Source organism: Dermacentor variabilis, chromosome 7 (assembly GCF_050947875.1).
Source record: "Dermacentor variabilis isolate Ectoservices chromosome 7, ASM5094787v1, whole genome shotgun sequence".
NCBI lineage: Eukaryota > Metazoa > Arthropoda > Arachnida > Ixodida > Ixodidae > Dermacentor > Dermacentor variabilis.
In genome coordinates this window covers 136,771,225-136,786,926 of record NC_134574.1, presented here as the reverse complement: position 1 = coordinate 136,786,926, position 15,702 = coordinate 136,771,225, and the positions used below count along the sequence as shown (strand labels likewise).

Here is a 15,702-nt window from a genome sequence, read left to right as displayed (position 1 = left end):
CCTTGTTCCCTAGGTCCCGTCCCTTTCCCCATGAAGCGTGCGTGGGAAAGTCGATTTTCGAGTCCCTTCTCATATAGGGTTAATTAAAGCCTCGCGGTTGCTCCAAACCGCCTTGCTTTGGGGAAAGGCGAATATCCAGGGGCTGATTGCGTTACCGCAGTGTATACGAAGAAGCGTTTATTGATCTATTTGAACATGACAAAGCCATATTTTAGGCACGAGAGATGCTATCCTGGTGAGCTCCTGATTAATTTTCTCACCGCGTAACTTCTTTTTTAACTTGCAGGTAAACGCAAGTACATGGTGCACGAACGTTTTGCGATCATTCCCCAGCCCCCTTCCCGTCGCAGCCTCTCCACCCCTCCCGCTTTTCTCCCTTGCATCAGAGCGCGGCAGCCGCTGTCGGGATTCGACCTCGCGACCTCGCGCGCAGCAGCACAACGCCAGCTGTGCAAACGAAATCCTGCCATGCGTGTGTCGTTTTTCAACGAATACTTCGGTAAAGGTTAGTACGAGATGCGAGCGGCGCATAATTATAAATTTGGGGCGCGCGCTGGGTCCCCACGCGCGTTTTCGTCCCGACGTCGGCCCGCAAGAGTCCCTAATTTCCCGTCCAGACCGAGCGCGGTGGGGGATTAAAGGAAAAGAAAATGGAGACGCGATGCCGCTGACGCGTGCTCGCGCGCCTAATTATAAGCACTCCCTTTCTCCATTTATCTCTCTCTCTTTTCTCTCCCTCTCTTCCTTATCGTACTTGGTCATGCGAGGGTGCGCGACAGATTGAAAGAGGCCTCATCTATATCCCCATCGGTGACAGGACTCGAGCTCACGCGCCCAAGGGTTTGCGAAATGAAATTGCCGCCTTGCAACACGTCATTACGCCCGTCTCTGGCTCCGCCGATGTCGCCTGTCGCGCTGGAGCACGGCTTCGGAGGAGGCGTTGTCGTCTTCAGCGAGAGGCGGCATCTGTAGAACCGTCTTCTTCGGACGCGCGCTTAGTGACGGCGAAGCGTGGTGAAATTAAGCGAGGGCAGGGGTGCGAGAGAAGAGATGGCTACGTGGGTGGCGTGCTTGCCGAGTGCACCGCAGGGAGAACTTGGGGAACATGCAAATTCGAAAACAAGAACTGCTCTCGGATATAAGAAGACGTATCCCTGATATGTCGCGAGCTCCGCGGTCTTGCGACGGCGGCTGAATTGAGCTGGTCCGTCCTCATTTCAAAGGGTGTCCAACCTCGTAGAGAATGGTTATGATAATTTTATTTTATTTATTTATAAAATACTGCGGACAAGAAGTGCAAGCAGGGTGAGCAGAACACAAAAGATTATATACACAGAATAACTAGATGAAACAAGCGTGGAACACGTTTTTCACACAAATTATTTGGTCATAAGGTAGACGGTTAAGAAAATTTAACCTTGATTACAATAAAACCATAAATAATACATGAAATAACAACATTATTTGCACAGATGGTAAACAAATCACGGACGCTAGGGATATGCTTCAGTTAGTTTGTTTCAGTCAGCTATTGTTTGTGGACAAAAAGAATACCGAAACGTGTCACTCCTTGCGAAAATTGGTGTTAGAGAATGAGGGTGGTGGTGTCGAGTGGGTCTGCTTATCAAAGGGGATACGCATTTTGCGGTGTCTAAGGCTAGCCTATGATTAATTACGTTTGAAAGAAACTCTAGCCGACTTTTCTTTCTCCGAATTTGTAATAGTTCAATGCCGTTTGCGGTTAGTAATTCAGTGGCGAAGTCAGTAGCCTTACACTTACTGTAAATATATAATAAATTATTTTGTTAAATAGAAAACGAAACAAAACGAGGAACGATCATCTAAAATGTTCTGGTGTAACGTAAAGCTAGCTGTAGGCAACACCGAATGTCGGGCTTGTAATAATATTGTCGCCACCGGCGTTCGCAAAAGAAAGAAAAAAAATCTTCACTTTACTTGAGCTGCATCGTCGCTGACCAAGAAAAAAAAATGAATGTGTAGTAAACTTCAAGTGTCTCAAGATTACGCGACAATCGGGATGGAAGTGTGACGGCGAGGAAAGGCCTTGCGATATTAAACTTTTGTCCTTGAGTTATAGCCAACGAAAGACGCTTTTATCGGTACAGACTGGAGAAATGGCCTCTATTTATACATACATGGAAGTGCTGATGCGAGCATGTGCCCGTGTCATCTGATCAAGAAAGTAATTTTTTGAAGATTACAAACAGATCGGTTGTCAATAAAAAATAAAGGGGAAGTTTTAGCTTGGGGGCGCTTGTCTACATATATGAGAAAGTTGAAATCGTTTTCCTCGGTAAACCACCCCTGCGCCATTATTTTTTAATTTCAATTTATTCAGACATACATCGGATAGGATGAAGAAACTGTAGGCAGATGAACTTTGTCCGACTAAGGTCTCTCCACATACACGTTGCTCTGTAGCGTGAGTAATTTGTTAATTTGTTCTATTTTGTTACGTTTCAAACAATTGCAACGATTATGCAATGATTATGCCACAATAGCAACGTCATGACACATAAAGAGCAAGAAACGTAAAGAAATAAAGTAATACACCACACAGTGCACCACCGTTGATCCTCACGAGAAACGCGCTTACGCGAGAAGTAGCCACCAACATATTCGATATAAATGAAAACTCCAAAAAGATTGCAGAAACGGCAATTGATAGTATGCTGTTAAGTAGACACGCAAGCAAAATATGTACTGCAGCAAGAAGGGACACTTGGAAGTACGAAATGTAGCAAGCAATTAGTAACAGCATGTGCAATAGAACAAACAAAAAGTAATTTTTAATTCAGCAACCTATTCAGGGCACTGAATGAGTTGTTGCGTTGAAAAAGAAAAAAAGAAGTTAAGATTTAGTGACTATTGATGGCCAATTTTTTTTTAGGCCGCCAATATGGTAATGAAAACGTTCAGGCTTGCACTTTTTCCGAAAACGAAACTATCAAGTTCAAAACTCTAACTCAGCAATCAAAAGAGAGATCACAATTTTCTAAAGTACACGTAACGGTATATATAAAGCGGTCAAAATTGATATTTTAGATGGCTCTCAAGTACACCACTAGTGTAGGAGTTGGACTTTTGCAAAGCCCTCATAAGCAATGCAACGAATTTACGTAAGACATAAATTGATTTATCAAATTTGTCTGTTTTATATGCTCTAATGGATACAGTTTACAGAAGTGCGATATCTGGTCGTGGTGCAGAGCTATAAGTTTGTAAACATTGTGCTTCAATGTTTTTTAATATACCAATTTTTGAAAGTTTCTTTAAAACAATTCAAGCTTTACATCGAAGTTTCAATTCAAGCATTCACTATAATTTGACGTTTTCTTTCTAGTGCAACCAATTTAATTGTATCGACCCAGGAGTTATCTCAGAAAAGCATTTATGCATTTCACATGTATTTGGATAGGCAGCATCGGAGTTCGACCCGAGCTTAGTGTTCCTCTTTTTGTTGGCTCTAACGCGGCTGTAGACTTTTGATAGACGTCTACTAAATTTATTTGCTTTCTTCTATATTCTATTTTCTACTGTCCTTGTTCTGTGTTGTCCGGCAGAGGGCTAAGCGGTGTGATAATATCGGGAAGTTTGGACGCATACGCTGATCTAGCGCAAGGCGGGAACAATTGACCGATGGGAGAATCCTTCGTCCTGCAGGGGACACCAGATAGGCTAATTATTACGGTGGTGGTGATGATGACATTATGTTTTGCATGTGCAATATCTCTTGACTGTCTACACGGAGAAGTAGTTTGTCTTCTCTCTGTGGCCCATTAACTCGGATATGGTGGGTATTCGACAGTCTGTTGGCAAGAGTCGACAGAAAGTGAAAGGTCGTAAGTCCTTAGTATAGGCATCTTTAGAGAAAGTGGTAATGTCAGGTGTAGACAGGAGCTACTGAAAAGGCATCATAAGACAACAACAAATGCTACTACTACTAGTACTACTACTACTACTACTACTACTACTGCTACTACTGCTACTGCTGCTGCTGCTGCTGCTGCTGCTGCTGCTGCTGGTACTGACATCATCTAACTATTGAAGCTTACCAAATTGCCTATCCTGCGAGCACGCGATTCAACTATGGCAAACCCGAAGCTAGACGGCGCCTGGGAAGCGCACCACTGGTTGTTCGTATGGTCGGAAACTTTCCTGGGCGTTTTCGCCTCTGTGTGGGAGTGCGTGCTTCTTCAGCCCAGCGTCACCTCGCAAGTGTGGCATCCTCCTCCCACTCCCACCAACTTGGAAGAACTTCGATCAGGCGGAACGGAACGGTGCGCGCCGAATAAATCGGTAGAAGAGGGCGAGAGGAAGCTTGTGAGGGGGAGGAGGAAGCAGAGAGCTAGCTGGAAAACGCGCGCGAGTTGGCTCGGGAAAAAGTTTCCCCGTCGTGCTAACTGCGCACCGCCCGCCGTCTAAAAAAAGACCGCCGTTCGGGGAATACCGCGCGAGGCTCTGCGCGCGTGCACGGGAGCCCTACTGGAAAGCACGCTTGCCGGCGTTGTTCGCGCCCCAGCTCCGGCGGCACGCCAACTTGATCTGTGCGTACCTCGACGCCGAGCCCCCTCGGTACCTCCCTCTCTCTCTCTCTCTCGTTCTCTCTTTTACATACCGCGCTTTCCTGCTCCCCGATGCGCGAGGCGACTCGCGTGGGTTTCAAACGCTTAGCCGTTGATCGCCGTGCCGATCCCGGTCGAGACTTTCCAGGGCGAATGGAGTGGGTTTTATGCGGTAGGAGACCTTCCAGAAGGGGAAATGAGGGAGGGGAGAGGGGAAGCGTGGCTCATCTTTTATCGACGCACTTCGAGCGAGGCGGCGGCGCTTCCTCAAATGCGCGCCGCTCGCGAGGGCTAACGAGAGGGTGCTCGACGCCGCCGAATATTCTGCGCGAGCGCTTAGACTTTTGCAGCGTGTCGAAGGAAGATGCCATGGACATTTCTGAATTTGTGAAAGGTACCTCTATGTGTGCGCCGTGATACGTGCAATCGGGCTTGCGGTTCGCGATTACGCGAAGGGATTGTCGTAAGGCTATGACAACTCTCTCTCTCTCTGTTTTAACAAAGATCTGACCGCCTAATCTGCGGTATACTTGAAGGACCGAGAGGGGTGCTCACTTAATCAGAAGCTGGGGATGCTAGCGCGACTAATGACCCTCCATACTACGTCACGTGTGTCGTCACAGACATGTGACGTGGACAGTGATCGCACAAATGCGTGCAAACAGCACGTTAACAGGCGGGCACGCTACAGTCGCACCTATGTGAACTGCGGCACTGCGCACGTGTTCATATAAGTGCCCCGAAGACTGCACGGCGGCGCCGACGTGCAACTAGTTGGACAACTAAACACCGCTGCGATTACTGGTATTAATTACGGTAATTTTTTTTTTCGTACGACGGGGCGCCGACGTGCAGTCTTTTGGGGCCCCTTTGAACACTCGCACCGTGTTGCAGCTCTGTAATGCACGCGTCTGTGCCTGCACACTGGAACTCCCCTGATTTTCTTAAGTCCAGCTAGAATTAAAGGGGTCACATATGAGCAACGCTGAATCAGTTCAGTCTAATAAATTATAATTTGGGGTGTCTAATTCTTCAATTTCGCGGTGATGGATAGGCTTGAATTACTGAAAAAAAAAGAAAACGTCAGAAGTTGCAGTATCCGAACTTCGCGCCGATACTCCAGCGCCGGGTGTTTGGTATGACGTCAGGGATTTTCAAAGTATTTATTTGTATTTGGAGCGTGGTCGCTCATCTGAAATATATTGAAATTGGCTAAGCTGAGCGTTGGGGCTCTTGTACAACACAATGTGGTCCATCCTAACTGATGAAGTCCATACTAGGCCCAGGTACGGGCTGTAAATATTAATGACGTCACTGGCGTCATCGTACAAAGATTTCCACTCATTTATGTTGCACCAACACACGTCGAACGTTTTCAAAAAGAAAAAAAAGAAACGGCAGTCGCGTTTAGCTGCGTTTGACAGAGTAATGCGTGACGACTGCATGTGCCAACGGCTGCTTGTTCTCGTTCCTAGTTAACGTGGTTATCTAGTCCAGAAAGTTTCGCCACTGTCGACTCTGCATCGCAGATACGTTATTTTTTGTTTGTTGTTGCCTCGACTGATTCGTGCTAATTCTTTTTCTAAGCTACATGGAGCGTATTTGCCGCGTTGGCGCGTCCGTCTTGCGCCACGTGTGCCTCGTTGCGCAATCCCAGTGCAGACGTGTCTCGTCTGGTTAGCGGCAGAAACGGACGCAGCCGCGGCACGCAACGTGTCCGCGATATTAACGCGATGAAAGCGCGACGTGAGGTAGACGCGCCAGAACCGCGTTCGAAACAACGTCGCACGCACGTGGGAAATATGCAAGAGAAAAAAAAACCATAGACCGTGGAAATACGCAGGAGACATCTATAAAGCACATCTAAAATACTTCTTTTACGGTTGGCCGCATCGGAGTGAGATTGGTCGAGTGAACACCGTAGCAGTTCGACGCGCTTATTCCGAAACGCTCGGGCGTTGCGTCGGTATGACGCCGGAAGTACGTAGTTCGAAAATACTCCGTAGGAAACACGTCTGCGAAATAACTTCCGTGTGGTTGCAACACTGGAGCGGGGGGGTCGATTTAAAACCGCGCCAGATTCTCGACCTCGTGTATACCCGGATTGAAAAACGGACGAGTTGGATCCTATCCGTTCTTGGGCAGCGCACACACAAAGGAAACAGGAGCAAGAAGGCGGGACCCAGAGCATGTCCTGCCTTCTTTCTCCTGTTTGGTTTGCGTGTGCGCTGCCCAAGAATGGATCGTTTATACCCATGAGTTTAGTGTCGTAAGGAAGACAAAAATATACTTTTCCCCCCTAAATAATTAAGAAATTAGGCTTTGAAATGAAGAGGCGGCTTCGGTTGAGACTGTCATGGACGAGGTCAATTTAGGGACGCATGGGCTCCTGCCAAGCCGGTGATTACTTATTACGATAACTTACGTGAACTTCTCACACCACGCTATGCGCCAAGCACTCTTCAAACCATTTCTCGGATAATTGCCTGCAAAGGTTGCGAGACAATTTATGACTTTACCCCCCCTCCCCAATCACGGCCTCGTTTTCAAAAGAAAGGAAAGAAAAATGCGAGAAGGATTGATTGGTTTTTTCATGGTGGTTTAGCATATCAGCGTTATAACATTGGAACTACTAGTGGCGCCGTATATACAAGGAAGGGCCCCGGAATAATTTTGACCACCTGGAGGTCCTAAGCGCGCTCCCAAGTTAACGTATACCAGCTCATTTTGCATTGCGCCGTCATTGATAGGCGGCCGCCGCTTCCGGAGATAGATTTAAAAAAAAAAAAAAACGTGTATTGAAACGTACACGAGCGAAGTAAGCACATAACGCAGAAGTTAGGTCAGCTTTTACTCGCGCTTTTGCAAGGCCAGTCTACGTTGGCCGTAAACTAAAGCTCGCGCACGTCCGCTGCTATGTCTGTACAGCGCCACCTACCGGAAATTGAGTCGCTCGGCGCGCATTGATACATCTGGGCGCCGCCGGCGTGCAGTGCCTAATGCTGTTAGCGAAAAGCTAATCGACGTCGTTCGGCCGCCGGAAAGCGAGCTCCGACCGATCTGCGATCGACGTGGTTCGCGCGTTTTCTTTTCGTTTTTCTTTTTTTTTTCAGGTTCTCTTGCTTCGTTTTCGCGGATGGCAGGGTCGGGGGTAGGGGTTGAAACACTTCCGCTCAGGACGCATCGTGATCGACGTCGTACGCATTTAACTTGCACATGGCTTACTCACCCCCCACCCCCACACACACACCACACACGCACGCACGCACACGCACGCACGCACACGCACACGCACGCACGCACACACGCACACACACGCACACACACGCACACACACGCACACACACGCACACACACGCACACGCACACACACACACACACACATGCACACACATGTACATGCGTACGTACAAGCAAAAACAAGTACACACGCATGCTCACTCACTCACTCACACCCTCATTGACACACACACTCTCACGCATGCACAGACATGCATGTACATAGATGCACGCTGTTTTGCTCTCTCACTACACACGCAAACGCACTCTCTTTCTCGTGTGTACAGTGTCTGCTTCATGGCATCTCTGTTCTGGGCTGCCTAACTTATTGATTAGTGGGGAACGCTCCGTTCGCCCCTCATCACGTATAGCGTACAGCGGGGCGCCGTTCTGTTGGGTGCGGCGGGCGCTGGAGAGATAGAACGCGGAGAAAAACCGCGCCGAAACGCCGATCCGAATGGCGGGAAACGTGACAAGTCGAGTCATCACGCACCGCGCTTTTTCCCAAATCGACGCCACGGCCCCCTCCCCCCGTTTTCCCCTAGGCCTTTCCCCAAATGCCGCTTCCCTTCCGGCCACCCTTCTGTTCCGTTCCCCCTTCCCATTCCCCATTTTTTTACGCACGAGATTTAATCTGCTTTGGGTTACCCACTCTCTTTGTGCGCGTCTTCACAACACGTGCCCGCCGCTGACAGTAGCTCGTGCTGCATTTTTTTTTTGAACTGCACGCCATGCACTATGTGTGTTCTAAAGTTAATCCACCTAATCGTAGGAATTGCTATGATTAGGTGGATGTCTCATTTTGCCTTTATTAATTACTTCTCTCCACCTTGTGGGTTCCCGCAGGACTATTATGTGAAACTCTTGCCTTTGCTTCAAGTTGTTGACAAGTTCGACTTCGCCCTGCCATCTGCGAGCCGTCTGGTTAGCTGAGATGGTAGAGCCGCTGCCCTGGAAAAGCGGTGGTCTCGGGCTCGAGTCCCGGATCAGGACGAATTTTCCTTCAGCTACGAGGCTTTTCGTTTTTTTTTTTGTAGCAATTGCTACGATTGTGTGAGTGTCTCAGTTTCCCTTTATTAGTATACTAGTCCTGTATATAGTACATCCACTGCGTACTAAACGCGGGGAGGTGATGAGACCGACGGGAAACCGCCGGCGTTTATTCAGCGCCCGAGGTTGAACGTTATGTAACGTTAGCACGACGTTTACTGCACAGACCATAGCACACACGCACAGCAGGAGCGCTTTATCGTGTGCTTATACTGCGCGTGCGCGCAGCGTTCACTGCGGCCGCGCGGGTGAGGGCAGAAGGCATGCCCTCTCTCCGCCACCGATGCCGTCGAGTATAGTGCTGGCGGTGCGTACGCTTTAATACACTTAAGTTAGTCGCCTTTTAAAGCGACAGCTTTACTGGCCGGGAACGTACGATTTCGCCGTGGTGCTGCTCCGACGAGGCACATGACGTCACAACGCGCACCTCGCCGCGGATATTTCTCTCTCTCGCTCGCTCCCTAGTCACTACTGCGCACGCGCCACTAGTAGCACCGAGCCACAGGTGTTCCGCCGCTGCGCAGCGCCGCTCCTTTCCGCTTACGCCGTTTGGTATGACGTCACATCGCGTTCCTCGTCGTTGCGCTCGCCTCCGCTCGCTTCGCCAGCTGCGTCGCATGCATGATAACATGTCGGAAAATGAGAGCTCGCGTGCGCCGCAACCACAATTGAGGCGGCATATGGATGGCGACAATCCTGATAAGCAGGATTGTCGAAAGGAAGCACGAAATGAAGAGGAAGGGAATCGCCCAGGAAACAGACGAACAGCGCGCCGAACGACTGGCTAAACGCCGCAACATAGCTAGCTAACCAGACTAACCTGGACTTGCAATCAAGATTAACCAAGGCTAACCACGCTATGCCTTAGCTTTCGCTACGTATGTCCTGGCATGGCCGAGCTAAGCCACTGCCAATTTTTGTTTTTACCGCTGAAACGCGCATGCGCCGTCAGCGGAAGAACACGACAGTGGCGGTGGCGGCGCGCGTACGGCGTGAGTACGCGCCTAGCGTCCGTATACAGGGTGCTGTCGCTATAAATTAGAAACCGGTATTCATGCCGTCGTACATACCCCTTCGCTTTCGTCTGGCTTTTGACGTCACGCGTAGGCTCACGTCGCAGACACGAAGTCCCCTGCTTTGAACCCAAATACGTTTGTCCATCTGGCGAGTCTTTTTGAGGACCCCAGGCAAGCCATGCTGGATAGCCTGCTACCTGCAAGATGCTTCGTATAAGATCGATTCCCGCGATGCTTCGGATTTGCATAAATTTTGTTATCATGGTGGATGACAGACACACAGAGAGAAAAAAATACAAGAGGTGAAAGGCAGAGAGGTTAGCCAGATTACTTGTTCGGTTGGTTACTCTTTGGAGGGGGATGGGCAAAGGCAGAAAAGATGAAGGGAAAAGAAGAGGAGATGGTCATATTGGAAGATTTTATATATCGTTTAGGGAATTTTTCGTGGCTTTTTTTGTGACTAATAGAGCTAATTAGCATACTTCGGCATAGCATAAATTACGTCAAAGCTAGGTTCGTTAGGCGTTTAACATAATTTGTGACGATGCATTCGGCACGCTCGCATAAAGAATGTATTTCACGCAAAAGAGGCTATGCCTCAGAATTAGAACTAGAGCTCTTGAGCGGCAAAGACGTTGCTGCCAGGTTCGAGTCTTAAATTTAAAGCTTCTTGTACATTTAGGCGAACTTGTTGTGAAAAAAAAATTAACGCATGCATGAGAACTTGCGCTTTTCGTGCAAGCGTAATTATTCTATGACATTCTAGAGCAGCCCTAGACGCCCCCCCCCCCTCCCCCCACCCATACGTGTCTAAGTTTCCACTAAGCGCGACATCTGCCAGACATGTCCGTCTGTCTTCATTCCTACGCAGTTCTTCTTCACGATATTATTAGTCGGTCTTTCTTTGTCTTTTCGGTTCCAGTAGTGTCTCCGAACGAACTCGAAAATCATTTCTGAAGCGAATGACTGCAGCGCTTCATATTACCGGCGAGGTGCTTCGTCGGCGAGAAGTAAAATTCAAAACTGCTGTAATGCACTGTTTTTACGAACGTCCAAAAACAGGGGAGAAAAGAGAAAAAAAAAGCGTCAATAATGCGAAATCTGGCGAAGGTGATTGCAATTTTGATGTCTCCCGAGATTAGAAAATCGTCCAGAGGTAGTGGCACATAAAACTACACGAAAAAGAAGAGAAGTTGAAATCGGAGCTTTTAAAAAAGGAAGAGAAAATGGAAACGATGCGTTTCATTCGGCGTTATGCGTCATAAGAAAAGCGTGCAGCGTTACGTATATTGAGCGTTTGGCTTAAAGTGTTAAGAGGAAGTGACCTAAGCTTGACTATAGAGCTCAGTGTGAATACCGTTAGCGCGCGATGAATAATGTGAAAATGGTGGTGGAATAGTAACAGCGTGAACATTGGGTCTTTGCTTCAATAAAGATTTTTGGTTGCGCGTGTATCCTATAACAACTATATTGCAACTTTTATTTAATTACATCTTTTTTTCTTAATCTTAAAATCTGATTGTCTATAGCGAAGGTAACAACGTAATGGTTTAATCTTGAATAAGCACAATTATATTTCGAAACAAAATTGCATGCCTTGTTTCATGGATTCAGTTTAGATTGATCGAAGTGTCAGACACTTCTTTTTGTTCTATTTATGTTCATATGGTATCACAAGCTGGACAATTCAAGCATTCGATCCTCTGTGTCGTCTGGTAAATGTTGTAGTGAGCAGACGATCAATATTGCTGTAGAAATGTACTTCGTGGAAGCACGATTTTAACGGCCTGGCCATCGCTCTCCTGATTTGCTGGCGCTAGCTCTTAACTTCCACACCGTTGCACCGTTTTGTTGAAGCGCGTACGAAACGAAACCTGACTTCCAACCGTCGACGAGGGACTTCTGCGAAATAGGAGCCACTTCGTGAAAACGTCCTCTTGCTTCTCTCTGTCTGTGCGCGCTTCTTTTTTTGTTACATGCCTTTTTCCTTCCTGCCTTCTGCATTTCGTCACATTTCGTCTGCTCGTTTCTCGCTCTGTCGTCTGTCGGTTTTGCTCCTTCGTCTGCTCCTGGTTACACGAGAAGCGGTGGCGACTGCAGCTATTTCAGCCCCTCTGACTCCATTTTTTTTTTGCTTGTCCCCTGTTATTACCATCACGAATTTATTTTCGCGCGATTTCCCGTCATCGCGCGTAGATTGCGGAGACGGTCGCGCGGCAGTTTTCAACCCGCGTAATGGTTCATTTCGCGTTTTCCTTTTTCTCTTCAAAGCTCTAGAGAGCCTGCTGGGTGGAAATATTGCGAGCATGAAGTGGAATGCCCGGAAGTTACGCAATGGGTTGGGTGCTTCGTGCGTCCTCTGGTGACGGTAACTTGGATGGCAAGCTTGCGTGCGTGCGTTGTGTATGTAACGTGCGTGATCATAGACACACTCGGTGATTTCTCGATGTTTTAGTCATAGGCCTGAGGCACTTCGTTGGCTTGAAATCTCGTACACCGTGTAAAGCGGGGAAAGTTTTCACTAACCTTACTAGCTACGAGCCATGGCAATAATTTTTGACGCCCCTGGTAGAGGAACTTTATACGGCTGTTAGGGCGGAAAACACACGCACGCTCGCGCACACACGCACGCACACTCGCACGCACGTACACACATGTGTCACGTGTAAGTCACGTGCAAGAAACGTGTTTTGCTTGGTGCGCCTGCTTCTTGAGTCTTCCCTGAAATGAAGTAGACACTACATTTTCGCGTATGCGTGGGCGTTGCATTCAGCAGTACACACTGATTCTCGATAGAAATGTCACGTGGCGGTGGTTGCTACGTCTGTGGATTGCGAGGAAAGTGCAGAACGCCTTCTGTGTTACCGCCCGTCCTTTGAAGATGAAAGGCATCGCTCTAAAGAAGCTAGACGGAAGGCCTTTCACGTTGTAGTAAAACAATGAAGACGGCTAGATGGTGCACATTCAGGATTATGTTGCGCTCAGCTTGAACACTGCAAATATGAATGACTGAGAGAAGGAAGGAAGAAACCAGTTCTTCAGTCGTGTCAGTGAACACGTTTCTATACTTGGTGTTTTTATACACGTGTACATACATATCCACGCTGTAGAAGATCTTCACGAGACACTCAAGCGAAACACGAAATACTTTTACACCGACAATGTATTCTTCGAAAACTCGATCTTCGTTAATGTTGCGGCAATATGCTTAATGTTAGACGCGAAAATGAAGGTGCAAGTTTCATTTTTGAAATGTTGCGCCGAAACCATAACGCTGCCACGTGCTGTGTAACGTCATATGTGTCGAAGGTAATTTTTTGCATTTGGAGCCGCGTTGGCCGTGTAAATGTGACCTCCGAAACTTGTTATGTTTAATCTTTGACTCCTTTAGTACGCTGTGCACTTCACTTTTACCGATAAATAAAAGTTAACGAGTCCCTAGCAGACGCCGTCGTCAACACCTGTCACGTGACGGGGACGTGGTACATGAATTTGAAGGTTGTGTTGCGAGCCGCGTCCCCCTTTTTTTTTTTTTGTCCTTTCTGGTTTTAGCAAGCCCTTTAGCCAGCCTCCCCTCGCAGTACAAGTAGCGATTTCGGTATACATAGCACGATAAAATTTTCTAACACCGCCGAAATTTCTTTTCTGTTTGCCAAGTGTCCCTCTGAGCCCCTGGTCTCGCAAAGCACAGCCGCGGACGGTCACAGAAGGGCTGTTACGATTCCAGACGGCAAATGCACTGAACGGCCGTCTGTGACACAGCGCCGAGAATTTTCATTACGTCGGCGGCTCCAGCGCATATCAATAATTCACTCCCTTTTCTTCTCTAAATGTCGCCCCCTCCTCCTCTTCACCCAGGGCAGGGTAGCCAACCGGGCTCAGTCCTAGCTAAGCTCTCAGCCGTTCGTTTATCATTCTCTCTCTCTCCTGAATGTCGTTTAAAGGGGCCCTGAATCACCACTCGGGCTTGGGGAAAACATAATACGCGTTATGCATACGCTGCTGTGAACATCTCAGCCAAGTTTTGCTGTCGTACGCAGCGCGCGGAGCTCGCAAGCAAATCGCGACGTCACCTTTCTCTCAAACGCTCTCTTTTCAACAAAGAGCCCTGTCCTCGCTCTCTTATATACGGGCTATTTCGTCATCGGTCGCACTATTTCGTCATTCCCCGCGACGGCTGCTATTGGCGGATAGCTGACATCAAGCTGCGGTCGGCTACATGGCGTAGAGGCCGCAGCCGCCGTGGGGTGTCGCCACGAGTCCGCTGGCTAAGCGCACTGCGGCATCGCTGAGGGAAACCGCGATTGCCTTATGTTCAGCGCGTCGTAGGCACCGAATGCGGAGGTCGTGGCGTCTACGTTAACACCCGAAATGAAATTTGAACTGCGCGCCAGCGTGACGTTTAGGAGGCGGAGCGTTGTGGGCACGCCCGACTGCGCCGTAGCCTTCGCAGTGCAAGGCGATGAAGAAGGAACGGGAGCACAGCGGAGGCCCTGTTTGATAGGCCAACAACCCTGCTTTTTTTGAACGCATGGATGTACTTTTTGCTCCAAAGTATTTCTGAAATGGCCTATTTTCACTTCAAGTGCCTTTCTCCACTTCGATAAAAAGTGGTTCAGGGTCTTTTTAAAGCATGCAAAGCCAGATACGACTGACAAGCGTATATTTCGTGGCTTTTATTCGCGCTTGGTTGTCTTCACCCGCCATATGCGCGGAACAATCGAGGGCAGTGGAACGCTGGCATTATTATTATTATTATTATTATTATTATTATTATTATTATTATTTGCCTGATAGAAATAAATAACTTGACGTTGGCACCAAGAGATGGCGCTGGCTACTTTTTTTTTTCACACGGGAAACAGAAAAATATCGCAAGTCTTACAGAGCATCTAGTGGCTGCATCTCGATTTGTGACGCGAGCTGATGTACTTATTGCCCAGGGAGATAGAAAATAAAATTGGCTTCGGGTGACCGCCTGATTGCTCCTTAATATTCTCTCTGTATTACTTCGGCAAAGTGCGACAGTTTATTGCCAAAGCAAAGGGTGGCCAATCTTTCCTACTCGAACTTCACAACTTTCAATGTGAATTTCAGTGCGACATCATGGTCGTCTCGGAAATATTTAGCATCTTTTGATGTTTTTTTTTCTTGCTACCTAAGAGAGAGAGAGAAAGGCAAAGGAAAGATAGGGAGGTTAACCAGAGGTTATCTCCGGGTGGGTACCCTGTACCGGGGGAGGGGCAAAGGGATGTAATCGGTCAGAGAGAGAAAATTAAAACGCGCACGCACGCACGCACGCACACACACACACACACACACACACACACACACACACACACACACACACACACACGCACACGCGCACGCGCACACGCACACGCACACACACACACACACACACGCACGCACGCACGCACGCACACTGTGTATGCATGTGCATGTGCATGTGTCTGTGTATGTGACGCCACTTTCTTGCGTACAAAAAGTATTGATTTTGATAAATAGTGCCTATTTTTCATGGTTCAATTGAAAAAAAAAATTATTTCTGCACGGATGTTAAGACAACGGTTATTGGGATTTCAGCGATCGTCAGTGGTAAAGGGAGAGGCACAGCCTATGTGCCGTGAAAGAATGAACATAAAGTGCCTTTTGGGCTAAATATACTTTCCAAGGTAGACTCACTTAAAGCTAATCACCAGCGAAATATGACCCATATCTGCAAGAAATACGAGGAAGCCTCGCGCGCGAGGTGTTGAAATAACCTCTCG

General features: G+C 48.0%; 1 protein-coding gene across 1 annotated transcript in view; it reads left to right on the top strand.

The window, feature by feature from the left end:
- The window catches only part of LOC142587970 (beta-1,4-glucuronyltransferase 1-like), a 365,814-nt gene that overhangs the window by 228,375 nt on the left and 121,737 nt on the right, over window positions 1-15,702 (top strand). The window lies entirely within an intron of this gene.